The sequence below is a fragment of the Malaclemys terrapin genome, chromosome 17 (assembly GCF_027887155.1).
Source record: "Malaclemys terrapin pileata isolate rMalTer1 chromosome 17, rMalTer1.hap1, whole genome shotgun sequence".
Classification (NCBI taxonomy): Eukaryota; Metazoa; Chordata; order Testudines; family Emydidae; genus Malaclemys; species Malaclemys terrapin.
Window position 1 is genome coordinate 20,225,030 of NC_071521.1, and position 20,573 is coordinate 20,245,602.

Consider the following 20,573-nt stretch of genomic DNA (forward strand, 5'->3'; position numbering starts at 1 on the left):
CCAGGGCAGCGATACTCAGACTGAGGCTCGCAAGCCACAAGTGGCTCTTTAATGTGTCTCTTTGCACTGAGTGGTTTAATAATTAACCAATGGGGATGCTTTTACTATGTTATTAACTAATTAAGTGATTAACTTATTTGCTGTGCGAATACTATATATATATTTAGAGAGAGAGAACTACAGTAAATGCAACACTGAATTCGCACTCCTGTGGCTCTTTTGGGTAATGTCGATCACTAACTTGACTCCTGAACCACTGAGGTCTGCTGAGTATCTCTGCCCTGGGGTAACTGGGGCTATACGATAGCTATCGAGAGGGTGCAGGATGCATTCCCTCGTTACTAGTATTGTGTGTATTACTGGGGCACTTAGGGTATGTCTACACCACACTCTCAGCCCAGGCTGTGACACAGGTTTGAGCCAAAGCCCCACTCCTGTCCACACACACAAATCAGACTGACTCTACTCAGGATCTGGGCCCTAGGACTCTGCTGGGGGGATGTGCCAGACCTTGAATCCCACTTGCCTCGGGTCCAAGCCCTGTCATTTTCCAGTGTGGCTGCAGGGGAAGCCACAGACCCGAGTCAGGTGGTCTGCACAGTGCAGTGTGGACGCATTAGCATGGCTGTGAGACCCGTGTCGAGCGACTGTAAGCCCAGGTTTACAATGCAGCAGGAACACAAATCCACAAGCTCGGGTCCCACAAACTCGAGTTTACAATGCAGTGGAAATGTACCTTTAAAGGGCCCTGCTGAGATCAAGGCCCCACTGTTCTAGATGTTGTGCAGACGCACAGTAGGAGACAGCCCCTGCCCCGAAGAGTTTCCAATATAAATACACAAGGTTGGAGAAAGGAAAACATTGTTTGCCCTGGTCCACAGCTGTGGAACTGGGGCATGGAGAGATTAAGGAACTGGAGCACAAATCCCATAGGTTTACTATGGTTCTTGTGCTTCTACAATCCTCCTGTCAAGGGACTTGCCCAAACTCACACCAAGAGTGCATGGTGGAGTGGGGAACTGAACCTACATCTCTCAAGGGCTAGTCCAGTGCCTTACTCACCAGCCTACTCTTGCATTCCCCCTCGCTGCCATCTCTGCTGACTTAGTTCTGTTGGCTGATGCAGGCACGTCTCGGGCTATCCCTGCCCCTCCTCGCCATCACTGAGGTATTTAGTGACTGTATCCCTTGATCCTTTGGCTGGGGGTGAACAGGTGCGAGGGGACACATGCAAGGAACAATCTGCAAAGTAAGAAGGTGCCAGTTTCACATACCGGTAATTATTTTTCAGAGCAGGGCCATCCTTGATGTTTCTAATTAGCCATGTAGCAGGGTGCCTGGGGAATATGGTATAGTTCAGTGGGTCTCAAACTTTTTTACTGGCGACCCCTTTCACATCGCAAGCCTCTGAGTATGACCCCCCTTAATAAATTAAACACACTTTTTTATATATTTAACACCATTATAAATGCTGGAGGCAAGCGGGGTTTGGGGTGGACGTTGACAGCTTGTGACCCCCTGAGGGGTCCCGACCCCCAGTTTGAGAACCCCTGGTATAGTTGTATCCCTGTACAGAGCCATTCAGACACTGAGATCGATATCTCGAGCTCTTCCTTACTGAGTGAACAACAAAATCATCATCAGTCAGGAAAGCCAGTTCCTTGCTTTTATCAGCAGATATCCACAAAGCAGGCTACTCGAACAGATGTTCGGGGTCAAATCCAGGCCCCATGTAAGTATGTCCAACTCCCCTGAATACCACCTGCTTCTACCAGGCCTGAATCCAGACATTCTCTCTTTGGTGCTGAGACGTCGGGGGCCACTGATGCCTGACGTCAGTGGAGTCACACCAGGGATGAGCCGAGCCCAAGAAATGAGAACCGACTTAGTAAGGGAGTCATTTGATACAGCACATTGATTAAGGATCAGCTCATATCTTACTGATCTCTCTTTCTCTACTGCTGAGAGTTTCCTCCTCACTGCGTCCTGCCTTTTCGCACCTGCCTGCTGAGTTCTTAGGCCTGGTCTACACTTACAAAGTAGGTCAACATAGCTACATCGATGGAAAAAGCCCGTCCATTGGCACAGGTTGCTACGCTACAGGGTTATGGTATATATGACATTGCTATGCCAGTATAGGCTCCGTAGCGTAGACACAGCTGTGAGGCATTAAAACTTTCCCATGGCTTGTCAGTGACCTATCCATCTCTGCGATACGCTTTCCCTGAAAGACAGGCTGTCCTTGCTGGATTAAATGCATTTCCACATGCAGCACAATACAAACACAATATTTGCACAGAAACTTGTGTTATACAGTTTCTCAAGGCAACTAGGTTGTTTCCAGGAACCTTACATGCAACGTCACAGTAACCACCTCTTGCTAATGTTGCCTTCAATGAGTGTCCATCTCAACTAGCACACAACCGGCAGGAGGCACACAGCAGATTGTAACAGCCCTAGGCAATGTGAGAGAAATGGGCTGACACCTCGTGGTAATACAGAATAAGGATACTTAGTGCTTAACATAATTAAAGTGCTGTACAGACAATAAGTCATCAATAACCACATTTCCCCCTGTGAAGCAGGCAGGTATTTTTATCCTCATTTTACAGCTTGGAAAACTAAAGCTGAACAAAAGAGAGGCTAGGCAACTAACCCAAGGACATACAGTGCGTCAGTGTAAGAGACGATTAGCACTCGGGAGTGGCGGTGGGGAACAGAGTTGCTCCCTCCATACAGCACAGGTGTCCCCAGAACCTCAGCCAGGTGGAGCAACCTTTCAGATGCTTTAATTTACATTAGAGTTTTCCATATGATTGATGGGTGGATCACCAAGGAAAATACCCAGACGCTGCATGTGGAGGAAAGCCTACACCATGCCCTCTTTCCATCTGGCCCTACCCCTTTTCTCAGCTGTGCTGCCTGTTGCACTACCGGTGATCTATGTAGGCACAGAATCAGAGCAGCACATGTTATACCAGGGGCTCAGTCAAGATACAAACCATATTTACACCAGCAGAATGACCTTAGTGCACCCAAGAATCTGGCCCTACATTTTTACCATGTCCTATTCCAGTTAGTCCCTGAGAGCCAATGCAGCTCTGGGAGAGTGAGCCGGATCAATTCTGGCTTATGCACCATCAACACTGAGTTCTGAGTGCACATGAGCCAGAAAGTACCCAGCTTGGCTCTCAGATCGCAGGAGGTGATTGACGGGCAAGCGGCCTTCCTAACTATAAACCAAGCAAACTTGATCTGGAGTTACTGAGAGGAAATGAACTCAGAGCCCCACAATGCTGTGTTTATAAAGCCACTTTTCAGAGTGGAATAGTGAAGGATTATTGAGAAGGATATTTTCACTACTTACTTATGGCTAAGTCACTTAGGAATAAGGATATACAATTCTTATCCCAGTAGCCATAGCCTCAGTGTAATTATGTTAGAGCTCATTAATTATCTATATATCACAAAACATATAGGACCCTATTCATCCCTGTCATAACTGGTTTTGATGAAGTTACACAGGGATGAATGTGACCCATAGAGTTTTGTTTTGTTTTTAAACGCAGCACCTGTCAGCTGTCCTATTGCAACCAGACCTGTTAGAAATATTGGTGTCACTGATACCGACACTGATCAAATGGAAAAGGACGAATTCAAACATGCATTGTATGGCAGTGACACTCGGGATTCACGGGAGAGAGAGTTAAGCCTCTAGCCCCAAAAGCTCATGTTCAAGACTTGAGAAACAGGAGTCAAAGCATTTGCCATCAGTCCTCAGTGCCTAGGCATGGACTTTAGTCACATAAACCAGACTGTATTAATGTGAACCAAGCCAAGCTACTTTACATAACATTTCCCTTGCAAATATGAATATTGAAGGGAAGAGGAAAAAGAGATTATGCTGACTTTGATGTCTTTGTTAGCATCAGGTAGGAGAGACCCTGAAACGACCTCTTTAAAGATCCAACAACTCTGCTCCTTCAAATAACGGCTGACAAACCTCCCGGAGTCCTCTAAGACGACCTTCGGCAAGAAACAAGGAAGACCTCACCTGACATTCTGAAGGTAAAAACCAAGCAGCCTTCTATCTATATCACAAAGGCGGGGAAAAGAGCACAAACACATGAATTTCCTTTGCAGGCAAAACGTCCCCTCTTCCTTATCCTGTTGTTCAGTGTGCTCTCCATATGACTGTCCCCCTACACCCCAGACATAGGTGCATTTAAGTAGTGCTATGTAAACACAGAACCAAATCTGGAAGGCCTTGCTGATTGGCTTTCAAGGGAGTTTTGCCTGCTTTAGGACATTAGGTTTCAGTCCATACATTTGTAAGGTGCTTTTGGACCCTTTGTAAAGACAGGAACTAGAGAAAGATCAAGCCTTATTGTTACAGAGTTTATTGCTCCTGATTTTTATTTTTTAGTGCTGAAATGTGGGATTCATCCAGACAGGCAGGGTGTTGGTTGTGTGACAACAGCATGGGTAATATTGCACATGCAGCTGCATCTGGCCATCAATACACAATGCTCTGACTGATGACAGCACTGATGTTATGTGCCAGAGCCAGCTCTCAACTAAGTGGGTCAGCGTAAGGTTTGATGGAAAGACGAAGGTGGTGGTGCCGACAGGTCCCTGATCTCAGCCCCCCTGACTTCCCTGGGAGATAGAATGAGGCCCAATACAGCCAGGTTCTTAAACACATGCCTAACGTTCTGCCTGTCAGCAATCCCACTGAAGTCAGCGAACTAGGTGCTTCACAACAGTCATGTATTTCAGAATCTTGTTGGATTCAGACCTGACGACATCCAAATCTTTCTAACACTGAGGTTTTTTGAACGACAACGATCTAATATTTTGCCTTTTAAGCCACATGATCCCTTTTAATCTCAGCTCTGAATCCCCTGACTTTAAAGGATTTGGGGGAAATGTTCTGATAAAATTGGCTTAAACCAACGGATTTCTATTTCCAATCTTTAACTCGGTCTTAAAAAAGTGTCTGATGCTGCTGAGTGTCAACACTGGCTTCAGTTCAGCCCCTTTTAAGGCCACCCTGCTATTGGCTGGTACAGTACTCCTAGTCTCTTTTCTCATTCAAGATTTGCCCTTTTCAGTGTATTTCCTCCATCCCATGGTCAGCACTTTGCATTCCCCGCGTCTCTTGTACAGTCACTTTCTCCTGGTGTTGGTAGGAGTCTTTCATATAGTAGCTGGGGAGAAAAAACGCATTTACAAACCTGAAAGCGTAGCTGTCAAACCACAAAAACAGGCTGGGGCCGCAGACTTAAGGGCAGGTGTAGGAACCAAAACAACTTTCAACTCATTGATTTAAACTGGATGCCTATGAAGTTGCCACTTGCCACTGTCCCTTTAACAGAACTTTCCAGCCCTACATTTCCAGAGTACCTCTATTATCCGGGGGTAATGGAGGGACAGGGAGATGGAAGCAGGAGAGGAGGCAACACCTCCAGGTGGAGAGAGGTCAGAAAGGGGGTTCCCAGGGAGGAGATGAGGTAACAAGCCTGTTGGAAAATAACTGTCTTGGGAGTGGGGAAGAATGTGGGGGGGAGAGGGAATAACGCACCCAAGTTATCACACCCCACATGGGTGTGAGAGGGGTGACACTTGTGGGAGGGATGAGGGAGAGACACAACCAGGCTTGAATCACACCAAAGAGGTGGGGAAAAAGAGCAACACACCAGGTGGAGATGGGGTAACAGTGGGGGAGGGGGGAGAGGAGCAAGTTACATACCTGAGGGGAGGATAACACAATCAAGCTGTGCAACAGTGACCTTATGCAATCACTTGGTCTTAGCACCATCAGACTCCCCTTCCCCCATTCACTCCTACAGTTTGTTACGCTGGCTTGTTGCATCTAGTCTGAACTTAGATTGCAAGCTCTTTGGGCAGGGGCCATGACATCCCATGGGTCTGTTCAGTACCCAGAACAATGGGGCCCTGTCCTGATTGAGGCCTTTGCACATTACCATAATACAGATATTAAACAAGTGCAATAAAGAGGCAAAGTCTTCTCCTTTCCTTCCATCCCTTACGCTTAGTGTCTGCTTTCCCCAACTTCTTGTTCTTGTATCTTCTGCACATCGGAAATGCTGAATTTGACAAAGTCAATTTCAGCCTTGGGTGAATACTCACAAACCTATTTTGGAATTTCCTGCCCTACTAATTTGGGGGAGTTGTTGTGCAGTCACTTGTACCACAATCAACTGGGCACTTGTCCCTGATTTCCTCTGTGGTAGAATGATGTCTGTGAGTCATGTCTGTGGTGAGCAGCCCAGCACAAACAAGCCGGGAAGGGGAAACTTTCCGCAAAGAAATAAACTGGGCTGAAACCTCCTTTTTCCTTCGGTGCTAAAACGTGCATTGACATGATACATGTGATCGTATCAACATTAACAGCAAATTATTTTAGTTAAGAGTTATAGGAATTGTGTTTTGTTTGTTTTTTTAAAAGGCATCCCGTTAAGAGAGAGGGCATGAATGTAAAACCTCACACTGAGTCTCACACACACATTTTTTCTCCTGGTATCTGCTCCTTCTTTGCGGCCTTTAAAACACCTAGCGTCCTTCCCCTGAAGCAGCCGGTACTGGCCACTGTCGAAGACGAGATACTGGACTAGATGGACCGTTGGGCTGATCCAGGACAGCATCCCTGATGTTCCTCCACTGTAGTCCTCGTGCAAACTCAACTCTCACTGAATTCAATGAGAATTTTGCCTATGGTGGAACTGCAGGATCAGGCCCCTTAATTTCTAAACGTGCTTCTTTTCCACTCCCCAAAAAGCACAGCGATAGCCATGATCCTCGCCCTGGCACGGTTTCTCTTCCATTCAGAAGGCTTTGTGGGAAAGCGCAAAGTAGGCCCATGGGACCAAAAGCCCTTTTGCAGAAGAACTAACTCGCCTGCAGCATTTAATTAATACAAATAATTATTTTACCATTCTATAACCTCTTCCAGTCAAAAATCGTAAAGTGCCTTTTAAACACGAATTAATTTTGCCATACAGCACGCTGCGAGGTGCATGATAGATAGACAGGGACCACTTCATCCAGCTCTGAAATACAGATCCCTCTGCAGGACAACTGCTTACCAGCACATGGGCAACTGATTAGCATTTGCAGCTACTATAATCATTAGTATGTTGAACTCTGCCTCTCGGGGGTCTGTCCTACCCAGCCTCAGCCATACTGGCATTTTTCGGGCAGCCCCATCAGTTTCCACAGAATTTAAGCTTTTATTTGAGAGAAGAAAATTCCCTCCCCTCAGGGTTCTAAAGCACCTTCCCAATGTGACCTGATACAGCCGCTATCCGCAGTCAGTCAGCAAATATGGACCAAATTCAGTGTTGGCCCAAGGGGGTGCAGCACCCTCTGAAGTCAATGGAAGTTGCACCCTGGTTGCATCAGGACTGAATTTGACCCATGAGCACTGAGAGGTATGAATCACCCATAGTCATATACTGGGGGTTGACTCTGAAACCTACCAATGACCACTAAGAAAACTGGATTAGGTGTTTCCGCTAACATGATCAGAAGTGAAAATAATGCTCTGTGGAGCCTTCAGAAGAGGCACCTAAATTTGCACAACCGGTCTGTAGGGCACCTACCACTCTGCACGCGGGCGTGAGTGTGAGTGAGTGTGCAGAGCACCCAGTGCAGCTGGGGCCCAGATCCTACCTACCCTCTGAGGCTGCTACTGCGATAGAGAACAACAACAACAACAACAACGTTGTGGGGCTGTGGGCAGGGCTAGGGGTGGCAGGCGGCGCTGGCACAGAGGGGCCCCCACCTGTGCCCGGGCCCCAAGGCGGGGGTGGATCCCCGAAGTTGCTGAGCCGCGGGGCTGGGAGGTCCAGGCAGGCGGAGCTGTCTCCCCGCGGGAAGCACTGAGCCCACCGCCGCCGAGCGCCATCCCCTTCCCCGCCTGCTCCCGCCCGGCCCGGCCCGGCTCAGCCCCGCTCCCGCTCCCGCCCGGCGGACGCTGCCTCCGCGGCGCGCACTCACCTGCTGCCGGCTGGGCCAGCGGCCGCCGCGCCCCAGGTGCGGGTCCCGGCTCCTTCCCTCGTGCGCTGCGGGGGCGCCCGGCTCCGCTCCCCTGGGAGCTCCGCGCCCGGCAGCGGCAGGCGAGAGGCAGCCGAGCCCGCCGGCGCTGGGAGCGGGGCTGAGCGCAGCGCCTGCCTGTCTCCTCCCTCCTCCCGGGCGAGCTGCGAGGGGCTGAGCGCAGCGCTTCCCCCGCCAGCGCCGCACCGAGCGGCTGCTCCGCATCGCACAGCCCGGGCCAGTGCAAGGCAGCCCCCCACCGGGCACCCCCTGCCGGTGCAAGGCACCCACCCCTCCAGCAATGCACCCGCCCCCCGTGTAATATACACCCCCCCCCCCAATGCAATGCAGCCCCCTGCCACCACAGTGCACCCATCTTCTAGTGCACCTCCACCGCGCAATCCAGCCACCCCGGGGAGCAATATACCCACTCTCCAGCCAGTGGTCTCGCTATTTTTTTACATCCATGTGGGGAATGAATTTCGTTATGTGCACCAATATGGAGGTGACGTGTGTTGGGGATGGGGCCAAGGGGTTTGGAGTGTGGGAGGGAGCTCAGGGCTGGGGCACAGGATTGGGATGTGGGGGGATGAGGGCTCTGGCTGAGGGTGTGGGCTCTGAGCAGGGATGAGGAGTTAGGGGTACGGGAGGGGGCTCAGGGCTCGGGCAGAGGATTAGGTGCAGGGGGCGCAGGCTCTGAGGTGGGGCCAGGGATGAGGGGTTTGGGGTTCAGGTTGCCCCAGGGCTGCGGCAGGGAGAGAGGACTCCCCCCAGCCCTCTTGCCGCAGCAGCTCAGGGCTGGGTGAGAGATGCCTCTCCCCAGCCTCAGCAGCTCCGGTGGGGCTGGGCTTGGCTGGTGGAGGGGCTTCTCGCCCTGGCAGCTCGAGAGGGGCTGGGCTGGGCCAGGGAAGGGGTGCCTCTCCGCACCTGCAGGGCCCTAAACCTCTCCACACCTGCCGCCGTACAGCTTACAGGGAACTTATCTCTCCACCGTCCACCAGTGCACTGTACCCATTCCCCCATGCAATGTATGCAATCCTCCATTGCCTCCACTCTCCAGTACAATGCACCCATCCCACCAGAGAAATGCAATGGCACCAGTAGTCCAGGGCAATGCCCCTTGGTGTATTCGGGTCACACTCCCTCTCTCAGGAGACAGAGGTGCTTCTACATTCCATCCGCCCCCTCGCTACCTTTCCTGGGCAGAGAAAGCCAAGGAAATTCAAACCCTCCACCCCATCCCTCCCCACTAACTATGCTCTGGCTCTCTATGTAATAGCCCCCACGACTGGTCCTGGGCTCTGACGTGTTCAGGAACTTGTTCCTCTCTGTGTATTTCCCCTGGGGATTTCATTCCAGTTTGCTGAATATGAAGGAATGAGCCTTTTTTACCTTGGTCTGCAGCATGGAGACCTTTGTGTAGCATTCCCCTCCCTCCGCGAATATCACTCATAAATCAGTGTCAGCAGGTGTGAATACCTGAATGCTGTTAATAGAGAGTGCTGGGGACAGAGATGAAATCGAAGACATGCCTTCAGTTCTTGTGTCTATCTAATGCACCCATCATCAGACAGCTAGATAGCCGAACTCCAGCAGATTTACCCAGGGTAACCGATGACTGAAATCTTGTATTTGCACCTCTCTTTCCTTGTATTGAGGCAGAAGAGCTTGTGTGGTCAAGGGATAGGGACTTAGCCAACCCGCATCCTATACTTGGGTCTGCCAGCTCTGGCCTCCGTTCCGGCCAGTCATTTCACCTGTCCGTGCCTCTGTTTCCCCTCCCACATTTTGTTGGCCTCCTTGGCTATTCAGTTTGTAATCTGAGAGGCAAGCACTGTCTGCCATGAGGTGCTAATTGTCCAGCTTCTAGCACCATGGGGTCCTGGTCTCAGCTGAGGCCACTAAGTGCTACTTTAATGCAAATAATAATGTGTGGGGTTATTATTTTAATTTCATTGATTTATATTTATTTAATATTGGTTGCTACATGCAAGGAAGGGGTGCCAAGCCATTCAGTAGGGTTATTAGTGGACTAGATTAGTCTTCTTGCAAAGGGCATGGTGGGAACAATATACATATATAAAATAGGGTTAAGAAGTATTAAGTTAGATGTATTGTATCTGGCACAAGGAACATCCCTGCTGAGCAGGGGAAGTGGTGTGAGCTTTCCAGTCGCTACCTGCATCCATAAGGCCAAACACATCCACGCCAACGATCTGTGTGATGGTCATGGATTTCCGTACGTTCACTCGTCCTTTGGGTCTAGTGTTCCTGCCTTCATTCCCATCCAGGCAACACCATTGACCTCAGTGAGGTTACACGGGTGTAAGTGTGATCAAAATCCGGCCCTCTGCCATTCTCTGTACTTTATAGCCCAGTTGGTTTCCTGGATGCGTGTGGAAAACGTGTCCAGGTTATAAAACATCAAGTGTCTTAGACAGAACCATTTATGTCCAGGAAGTGAATCTCCAGGATACAACAGGACAACAGTCGTTAAATCATCAATGCGGACAAATTCATTCAGGGAGGAAGTCGGTTCATATGAGGACACTGCAGCACCCCAATTAGGAGAAACAAAAAAAGACTCCGTTGTCTATGAGTGTAAGTTCTGCAGGGGGCAGAGCTACCGGACAAAAAAAGCTGGGCCAGCTACTAATGGGGAAAGTGGATTTCAAAGCAGCCTCACCAGACAGCTAAGTGCAGCATTTAGAAGTGAGTAGCAGATGAAGTGCTTAATGGCTACCAAGTACCTGACCTTAAATCTGTTTACTGCCCATTCTCTCCTCTCCTCCAAACACTGGTGCTGCGAGGCAGCCGGCTAATGATGAGAAACCATTTGTGTCAGTCTCCTTTCCTGGAAGGGGTAGAGCTGGAGAGCACAATGGGCTCCACGGTTTCCATCTTTCATGATCTTTGTGTCGCAGTTCAGGGATGTCTGCGGAGCGTAGATGCAGTTATGATCAGAGGCCCAGATCCTCAAAGGTATATAGGCACCTAACTCCCATTGAAATCATTCAAATACCTTTGCAAAGCTGGGCCTGAGACCCCAGCCTACAAAGCCCTCAATTGAGGAGTGCCCAGATCATGGGATTAGTCTCGCTGATTTCAGGGGAGTCCAGGTTTGCAGGGTCAGGCCCCGAATATAGACCGAAGGCGTCTGCTGCAATCAGCCAGGTCTCTTAATTCCCCATTCAATTATTTCCCCCCTTGCATTTTTTCTTTTTGAGAGCAATGAGTCCCAGACTTCCCAGTTTGCAAGACCAGACACCGATTCCCTCCTTGCATCTCACTTCTTCTTCGATGCCCATTAGAAGGGAATTTATTTTATGCTGCAGAAAGAAACAACCCCAAAGTCACCCCCAGCTCTGTCTTCTATGTACAGTACTCATCTTTTAGACTGTAAACTCCTTGGGGCAGGGACTCTGTTTTTGTGCAACATACAGCGCTGAGCACATTGCAGACGGAGAGCAAATAATTATTCATAATTAGATTGCGATTGCTTAGATAAAGCATCCTGCCAGATGGTCATCCTGATTTTGGAGGGGATAATGATCACTTTTCCTGGCCTATATAAGCGGTTATATTCAGAGGCCCTCTGGTATTGATCATGTTGTCTATTTTTAGAACCAGAAGGGAAGTTGAGACTAAATAAGCAATTATTGGCAGGTGTCATTGCTGATCAGATAGTAGCTACCTCTGTGCTAAGGCCCTGAACCAGCATAGCACTTCAGCCTGTGCTTATCTTTAAGCATGTGCATAATCCCATTGTCTTCAATGGAACTATGTGCATACTTAAATTAAATATATACTTCCGGGTTTTGTTTGAATAGGACCTAAACAAGTACTAAGTCCTGAAAGAGACTGTTGTAAACAAAACTAATAACATCACTTTCAAGGCAATAGTATATGAAAAATAATCATATTGTACTGATGGGGAAAAAATAGGGATAAAATGTCCTTATTAAAAAATACTCAGGAAAATACTAAACTATTCAGCAGTAAGTGCCCACTCACTGCAGTGGTGCTATTATAAATTATAGAGCCGAAGTCAGAGCTGGTGTGCAAGGTGTGGTAGATTAGAATCCCTTACACTAATTTAGACTCCCTAACACTTACCCCACTTCCCAACCGGTAAGTGTAAACGGATACACCGTGTACTCTAATAACGACAGCAGGTAGATGTGAGTTACACCTAATAGACTTCTTTCACACTCACCTAGAATCACCTCTGAACTTGCCCTGGGTGGTTTGAACCTTAAAGAGGGGGCGAACAAGAGGCAGCATGATCAAGGAGTCTGGTGGCACCTTAAAGACTAACAGATTTATTTGGGCATAAGCTTTCGCGGGTAAAAAACCTCCCTTCATGCATCTGAAGAAGTGAGGGTTTTTTAAGGTGCCACCGGACTCCTTGTTGTTTTTGTGGATACAGACTAACACGGCTACCTCCTGATACTTGACAGCATGATCAAGGTATACAAAATAGTGAACGGCATAGAAGAAAGTAGATTGGGAACTTCTATTTACCTTCTGCCACAATACGAGAACACGGGCACTCAATAAAAATGAAAGGCAGCAAATTCAAAACTGCAAGAAGGAAACACTTTTTCTCCCATAATGCACAATTAGCCTGGGGAACTCACTGCCACAAGAGCTGTCACTGAGGCCAAGAGCTGAGCAGGATTCAGCGAAGGATTTTCTATTTATTTGGCTAACAAGAGTATCCATTGCTCTGAAGAGCATTTATATGGCTACTGGCAGTCAGGATATTGGGCTAGATGGACCTGTGCTCCGACGCAACCCAATGATAACCATTACTTTAGAAACTACAGAGCTGCATCGTAAGCGAAGTCATGGAACTCAATTTGAATCTGCCCTAACGAACCAGCCGATACCAAGCACTGGGTTATTTTGCGTAAAGCAAGACGTGGTCTCCCTAGCGTGAAGGATCAAAGGATCTTTTTACTATAATTTATGAGCCTGAGTTTATTGTGCTCAGTCAGGGTCAGGGGAACCATGGGTGACCTAATCAGTGAGCCACATCGCCAAAGCTATCAGGAGACATAATCTTCTAAGTGCCACGAGGATTCTTTGTCATTTCTGTGTGAGGCCCATGATTTACAGGGTTTTCCTTTAGACTGTGTAGGGAGTTTATTGCTTGTAAATTGACTGACAGCCAAAATCTTCGATCTATTTGTAGAATCTGGTAAAGCGTGGGGAGAAGCAATGCAAGGTCCCCCAGGCTGCACTCTGGAGTTCATTCTCCATGACCCACTCAACCCTTGGCCTCCACTGCCAAGAAGGGGGCAAATTATAGGGGTAGTTTTGTGATGTTGACTAGGAACTGAACACCTCCCGTCCCGCTGACTCTGGTTATCAGATGGGAATAAATTTTGGTCATTAGCAACCAGGGCTAGAGCTGAAAAGGTGACTAGTCTATTACACGTGTAATATAATCACGCCACAGTGTAACATGTCATACAGCTAAACTTCTGTAAAATGTGCTGCGTCCGGGGTCTGATCAAGAAGTTACGCAGAACATGGCAGAGGCCAGTGAATTAACTAACCACTACTTTATTACAATACAGCGTCTTCTACTGCAATCTCTCCAGCTAAGCATCATACAAGGCTCAATTTTCAAATATAGGAGCCTAAACATATATATAGGCAGCTAAATACCCATCTTAGGTGCCTAAAATGAAAATGTAGGTGTCCAAATATTGCTTAAGGTACCCAACTTTGAAAACTAGGCTCTGTAATGTGATGGCTTCTGCATTTGTACCAGGGCCATCTCCTGGGATATGGCAGACCTGTCCACGTTTGCTCTACATGACAACTGGCCTATACATATTGTAAATGGCCATAATCCTTACAATGCAGCAATGCAAAATGTCCCAGAATGTAATTCCCAGCGTTAAACTGATCTTGAATCCAACTCACCTTGTTGTAGAATGTGCTTTATACTCCCACTCTCATCCATATATATATAAACCTTCCTGTCCCCCTCCCCCTGGAACGGTCTTAGAGGTCCTAGTATCAAAACATAGTTCCTGGTGTCACACGCTGGAATGAGGCTCTATCAATAGTTTGCAAATCAGACTCTCTTGTCTGGTGCTTATAGTCAGATCTCCTGAATTAATGGAAGATGCCACAGCTCAAATTCTTATTGGCACTAAGATGTCCCAAGCACCAGCACATCTCCCCTTATTTGGCGCCAATGGAATTTCATACCCTTGTCAAAGTCCTTTCCTGCACTTACAAGACTCTTAATAACAACTTCCTCATCCTAGTGTTTCTCTCCGGTCCTCTTGCCCCTGGTTGCTCTCTCATTTCTGAACTGGATGATTATTAGGCACGTGCCAAATGCTGACCTGAAATGCCCTGAGTAGAGCCTTTGAGCAGCCATGCATCAGCAGCTCTGGAAATCCGCTCCAAGCTCAAAATCAGACAGCCGTATCTGGTCTGGGTTTTAAATTGAGGTTTTAGACGTGCTTTCTTACCACTGCTTTCAGTCAGTGTAAGGTTATAAAGTGACTTGGGATTGTTGTGAAGGATGCCATAATCCCGGTGTTTTGTTGTCATTAGACACATGCTGAACTTCTAAGGTTAAAAAGTCTCACTGGAGAAGCCTGACTATCTACTCCCCCAGCTCCTCTTTTGAAACAAAGGCCTAATGAATCCCAGTCCTTTAGCTAAGGAGCCCTCTAGTGGTTCCTTCTATATTTTCAAGAAGGCAGGAGCAGCAGCACCCTACAACCCAAGCAATACACATGATTTAGTGCACAGTGAGGGTTGCAATCTGTCTTGAATTTTGGAGTTTTCATGGGTGGACATTTAAAGGCCCCTGGTTGAGCTTTGTGTCTGGCTGTGACAACTGTTGCGTCAACACATCATGTGCAATGCCATTAAGCTACTCGGATGTAGACTATGTTGCTGTTGTAAGAATTTGGTTCCCATGTGAATGGGTTACCTAGCACCGGAATGGGTTACCTAGGGAGGTGGTGGAATCTCCTTCCTTAGAGGTTTTTAAGGTCAGGCTTGACAAAGCCCTGGCTGGGATGATTTAGTTGGGGATTGGTCCTGCTTTGAGCAGGGGGTTGGACTAGATGACCTCCTGAGGTCCCTTCCAACCCTGATATTCTATGATTCTATGAAACCTGAAAATTTACAACTGTTATAGCCAGTGTCACCAAATGCTTCATAGAAAGGGTTCATCATGAACCAATCCATTGAGAACATGCTAAAACCAGACAGATCTGACAGAACAGAGATAAACTGTGGTTCCGTCTCCGCTGAAATGACAGAGACCCGCATGCCTTTTCCTCCAGCACATCGATCCCAAGGAGAGATACTTTGCTTTCAACCTTCCGACGAGTGATATCCAGGTGTCCCTGCAGGGCCTAGAGGAGCAACCCAAAGGTGAACTGATATTCAAGGGGAGATTCCCAACTAGGATCTGAGTCCGGCAGGCTGATGCACGCATGTCCCTGAACTATGGAAAGGCTGACCAGGGTGTTCGTGTCCCTGGAAAGGACTGAAGCCATTCCATAGCTCATTTGATACAATGCCCCAAGCACTAGGCCTGAAGAACCCTGACTCTCAACTGGACTTCCCCAGGGACCCAAACATTTATGGCAATCGCTCACTTGAACTGTAAGTATTTAAGCTTCTGTACTGCGGGAATTTATCATCTTTCGCTTTTCTGCCAGCCCTAATAAAATACCCTTTCCCACATTTCTGAGTGGCTATTGGGACCCGCCACGGCTAGCCCCTGCAAGGCCTCGCTGCTGAAGAATCTCCAGTGGGAGCCATGGCACATCTGGCACACTACTGGCACCTTAGGGGGTTGGTGTACTCCATCACTGAGCAGCCCTCTTTACACCCCTCTTTGGTCGCAAGCTCTGAGATTTGTCCCCAAATCCTTGCAGTTGTAAGGGGCCCTACCACATAAGGTTTGTCTGTCTTGTTCTCCCATGTTTTAAGTTAGTCCATGACCCTTTCAGGCCTTAATCCGTTTTCAGTAGACCATTAAAAAAAAAAAAATCACTGGCTGCGTTTCAACTTCCCCTGCCACCCATGGTCTTTGCTGGTGACACTCAGGGCACGTGCCCAAAGCAGATCCCCGGTTGGATTTTGAGGTGCCAGGTGCAGTGTGCAGGGCTGAGCAGGTAGAAAAATTAACCCTTCTAAAATGCCTACAGTCCGATTTCTTGCTCTAAACACAGTTTGACTCGTATGGGAATTGACAAACGTATGGAACTTGTTCTGAATCCGACACGGAAAGGCCGGCTTTGCTATTAGACATTGCTGGCTGCAGCACCTCAGGCAGCTCGGTAATAAGGCATATTTAGCTACATTCAGCACATTTCACCAGTGGATTAACTGTCCCTTTAAGGCTCGGGCCCTACTGGAGAAACCCACAGTGTGACAGTGAAAGCAGATGCCAGTAGAGAGCTGCTTAAGCCACAAAGGTCAGCTCTAGATGGGAACGTTCCCGAAGTTCAGGGGAGTTTGGAGCAGTGGTTGATTAAGTCCATCTCTGGCACTGTGGTGATGTATCACCATGCTACAGGTGTGCGCGGTGCTGAGCAGGCAGAAGAAAGGAGAAGTCAAGAGTCACTTACACCCTGGAAACCAGACCTTTAGACTCCGCACGTACAAGACAGAGTAGATTGCTTTCCCAGGGCTGATGTTACAACTTGAAAAAATGCCAAATGAAAAGACATCCGCTCCTGCTAGTAGGCAGATGTTATCCATCGTCAAGGATGTTCAAGGTTAAGTTGCTGGAGGCCCAGAAGCAGCTGCTGAAAACATGGGCATTTAAAACTGCTCCTGCTCCCACGGGGGGATTTGTCAAGGGAGCAGGGGTGGGTGCTCAGCGAGAGATTAGCAAGGGGAGAGAAAGAGCCTTTCACCTGCAGGTGACAGTTCTAAGTCAGGCGAGGTCAGTAGCTGAAGTCCCCACCAAAGGACAGCTGTTTGGCCTAAATGAGAGGAGCGGTCAGGCTCAGTCCAAGTTCTGGTGGGCAAGTGTCTCCATCACCACCACTGTTTGGGCCCTGTGGATTGAAACCCAGGGTTGAAAGGGCTACGGAGATGGGAATACCCAATGGTCTAGGTCAGGGGTTCTCAACCTGGGGGTTGGGAACAAGTGTCAGGCAGGCATGAGCACCCTATCTTTCCCACACTGGTCAGTGGGAGGATGGGCAGCTGGCTGGGAGGAGGCTCCTGGGCTGGGCAGGTGATCCTGGCATGGAAAAGGAGGAGCACCACAGGCCTGAGTGGTCTGGAGAGGCACACTGGCAGGAAGCAGTGTAAAGGAAGCTTTCACTTTGGATTCCCATGCTGTATGTGCTCTGTGGATAAACAGAGGCCTTCAATCTGCAGGGCTGCCAAGCTAGTGTCTTCTAGCTCCTCCAGAATCTCCTGCTGGGATTCTGGCTGGACTTTTCCCCAGGCCTGCTCCTCTCTGCACACCCGATCTGTGGCACCACAAAGTTAGGGTCATAGAATCATAGAACTGGAAGGGACCTCGAGAGGTCATCTAGGCCAGTCCCCTGCACTCATGGCAGGACAAAGTATTAGTTGTGAGATCTCCCCTTTAACCTCCTCCTGGTACTGGCCAAGATGGCCATCTCCAATCCAGGAGGAGGCAGCTCGATGGGGAGGTTCTCTGTGGCTGTGGAGCCTACTTCAACACCCTGTTTCATGCATCTGGGGAGAGATCCTCTGGGGAGCATCCACGGACTCCTTGGATTACTTTCTGAAGCAGTGGTCACTGTCCAGGGTTCTCTGCTTGGTGTCCTCACTGGGTACCCTTGGTTTGAATCTTTGACCCCTACTCCTGTTCTCATTTTATCATGTGTCATCCCAAGGAATCATTTGTCTGAGGGGGCAGGCCTGTGGTCCTATGTAGGCTTAAACTTGCCCTCCCAGAATTCAGATTGCTACCCTTCCTCCTGGAAGAGGCTAGTCTATCACTTGAGTAGGCAATTTGCTCCCCTCAGTAATGCTATTTCACGTCAGCATTGATGCTGTTTCCTGCTGTCACCAATATACACAACACGTACAGGGAAAGGAACGAAGTCTGGAATTAGTGTGACCTCCAGAAATCTTTCACTGCACTGCCCAGTAGCATAAGTGGCTTCTGCCACAGTCACGGTCATTAAGGCTCTGAGTAAGCCCAAAGAGAGTCTGTTTTCTCCCCAAACTTGTGTTAATTAGTAATGCTGAGAAATCAGGACTTCAGGGGCCACAGGGGAATTTACACCCTTTTTTAAAAAACAAGTTTATCCCCAGCCCAGAAAGTCATTGAGGCAAATAAACTAAGAAGATTCACCAAAAAGGATCTGATATTTATAGGAGCAGGAATAGCCCTTGTCATAGGTTTCACCCCCACTCTGGACTTTAGAGTACAGATGTGGGGACCTGCATGTGAACCCCTAAACTGAATTACCAGCTTAGATTCTGGTCTGGCTGCCACCACCCAAATAGTTTGAGTCATTTGGGAAACTCGGTCTTCCCGCCCCCCTCCCCAAACCTTTCCCTCCCTGGGTAGCCTTGAGAGACTCCTCCACCAATTCCCTGGTGAACACCGATCCAAACCCCTTGGATCTTAAAACAAGGAAGAATTACTCATTTCCCTCCCCCCCTTTCCTCCACCAATCCCTGGTGAGTCCAGATTCAATCTCCTTGGATCTAAAAACAAGGAAAAATCAATCAAGTTCTTAAAAAAAGGCTTTTAATTAAAGAAAAGAAAGGTAAAAGAAAACCCTCTGGGAGATAGCATACAGATTCAAAACACAGAGGATGTTCCCCTGGGCAAAAACTTAGTGACACAAAAAATACCCAATTTGATTATTTCCTAATGCCCAAGACAAGTTACAAAAAGAAAATAAACATAAACCTATTTATTCCTTTTTCAATACTCACTACTCTAAGAGGCTGATTCCTTGATCTTTTCCACTCCGGCCAAAACTGAAACCGACTCTAAACAGAGGAAACTTCCCTCCTTCCTTTTGAAACATCTTATCCGCCCATTGGTTCCTCTGGTCAGGTGTCAGCTAGGCTAGGTGAGCTTCTTAACCCTTTACAGGGTTAACCCTTAACTATCTGTTTACAATAGCCCTTGTGATTACTTAGATGAGGTTAACCATTTAGAGGTGGTGGACATTCATTTGGTGGCCAGTCTGGAATTGTCAGGATTCTACATTTCAAATGTTATCAACCTTCATGCTTCAAGGCATAAGCTAGACTCCTGTGGGGCTCAGGAGGAAATGTTCCCACCCATGATACATTGCAGAGTTAACCAAGCACTTTTGTCACTTTCCTGTGTGGCTTTAAATTCAATCCCACATCCTCCTTCCAACTGCTAATGAAGTTCTTGAGCATCTAATATAAAAGATACCACTTGGATCTTAAAGGAACTGTGGCTGTTTCAGAAACGAGAATACATTGATCCTACTTCCCGGGTTTAAGGGAGATAGGAGCAAGCTATGTATGTGATTTGTAGGGCTCCTTTACAACTGATTACACACTTGATCCTTCTTGTCATCTCAAATGGGCTTCCAGCATTCCATTTTCATATTTCTAATCTAGGGCCAAGGAAAGTGAATTACTACAGCCAATAAAAAAGCTCTTTACAGTGAGCGGTATTGTTGCTGATCTGAACAATAGAAGCAGGTCCCAGGAAGGTCAGCCCATTGCTGCAAGCAGTTTCTCTTAGAAATATGATGATACATTCTGTTCTATTCAAATAGCTTCCTTATCATTGCCTAGGTGTTTGTGAGCAAAACAGCTGTGATGCACCAACTTTGAAAGGAGGATAATGGAGCAACCCCATGTAAGGAATCCCCTAGCCCCTGTGCAAGTGTCTCAGAATGGGAGCTTGGGAATGAGTTAATCTAGCGGGAGAGATTTATGCAACTTCAAAATAAATCTCGGTGTAAATGCAGGTCTTTAGAAATACAGGAATATCAATCATTTTGTTTGAGCAGAAAGGTTCTCTGGGTCCCTCTGCTTTTTCTCTTTTATTTCCCTCCTATTATTTAAGACAGATTGCTCTACACCTGTTCTCTTTCCACAGTGGATCAGCCAAAGATGATATGTAAATAGGTACACCTGGATTACAGTTTTACATGGTAAATTCTGGTTGAAGTTTACTCTCACAATTGCCGCTTTGAAATGGTATCTTGTACTGCTTTATGCAGAATTGTTTAAATTTGGAGTTACCCAAAATTATTGGTCAATTTAATACAAATAAATTACCAACATTTAATTTTACCGTTTCTAAGCTAGATCACCTTAAATTGCATTGCCTAAAAGGTGCGTAACAAGAGGGCAGCAGGAAATAACTTACCTTGTGAAACATCTACATACCCACAATAATTCTAAATGGTAAATTAAAATGATGTCTTAGAGAGGTTATAATTACACACTAACATACTTAACCTGGTTATTTTGGAAAAGAATGAAAGCGAAAACACTCACCCAGATAGCAGATTAAGGGGGGAGGTAGA

At 47.6% G+C, this 20,573-nt stretch overlaps 1 protein-coding gene across 5 annotated transcripts in view; it reads right to left on the minus strand.

Annotated features, from left to right (window-relative positions):
* LOC128825351 (dual specificity testis-specific protein kinase 1-like) overlaps window positions 1–20,573 on the minus strand; it is a 77,134-nt gene extending 56,561 nt beyond the window's left edge. For 2 of the 5 annotated variants that reach the window (XM_054007795.1, XM_054007793.1), the window contains exon 1: window positions 1,063–1,205. The gene's annotated coding sequence lies outside the window, so the exon portion shown is untranslated. Of the gene's footprint in view, window positions 1–1,062; window positions 1,206–8,022; window positions 8,187–20,544 lie in introns of those variants that run through there. The other 3 variants (XM_054007794.1, XM_054007796.1, XM_054007792.1) reach the window with 3 other exon arrangements.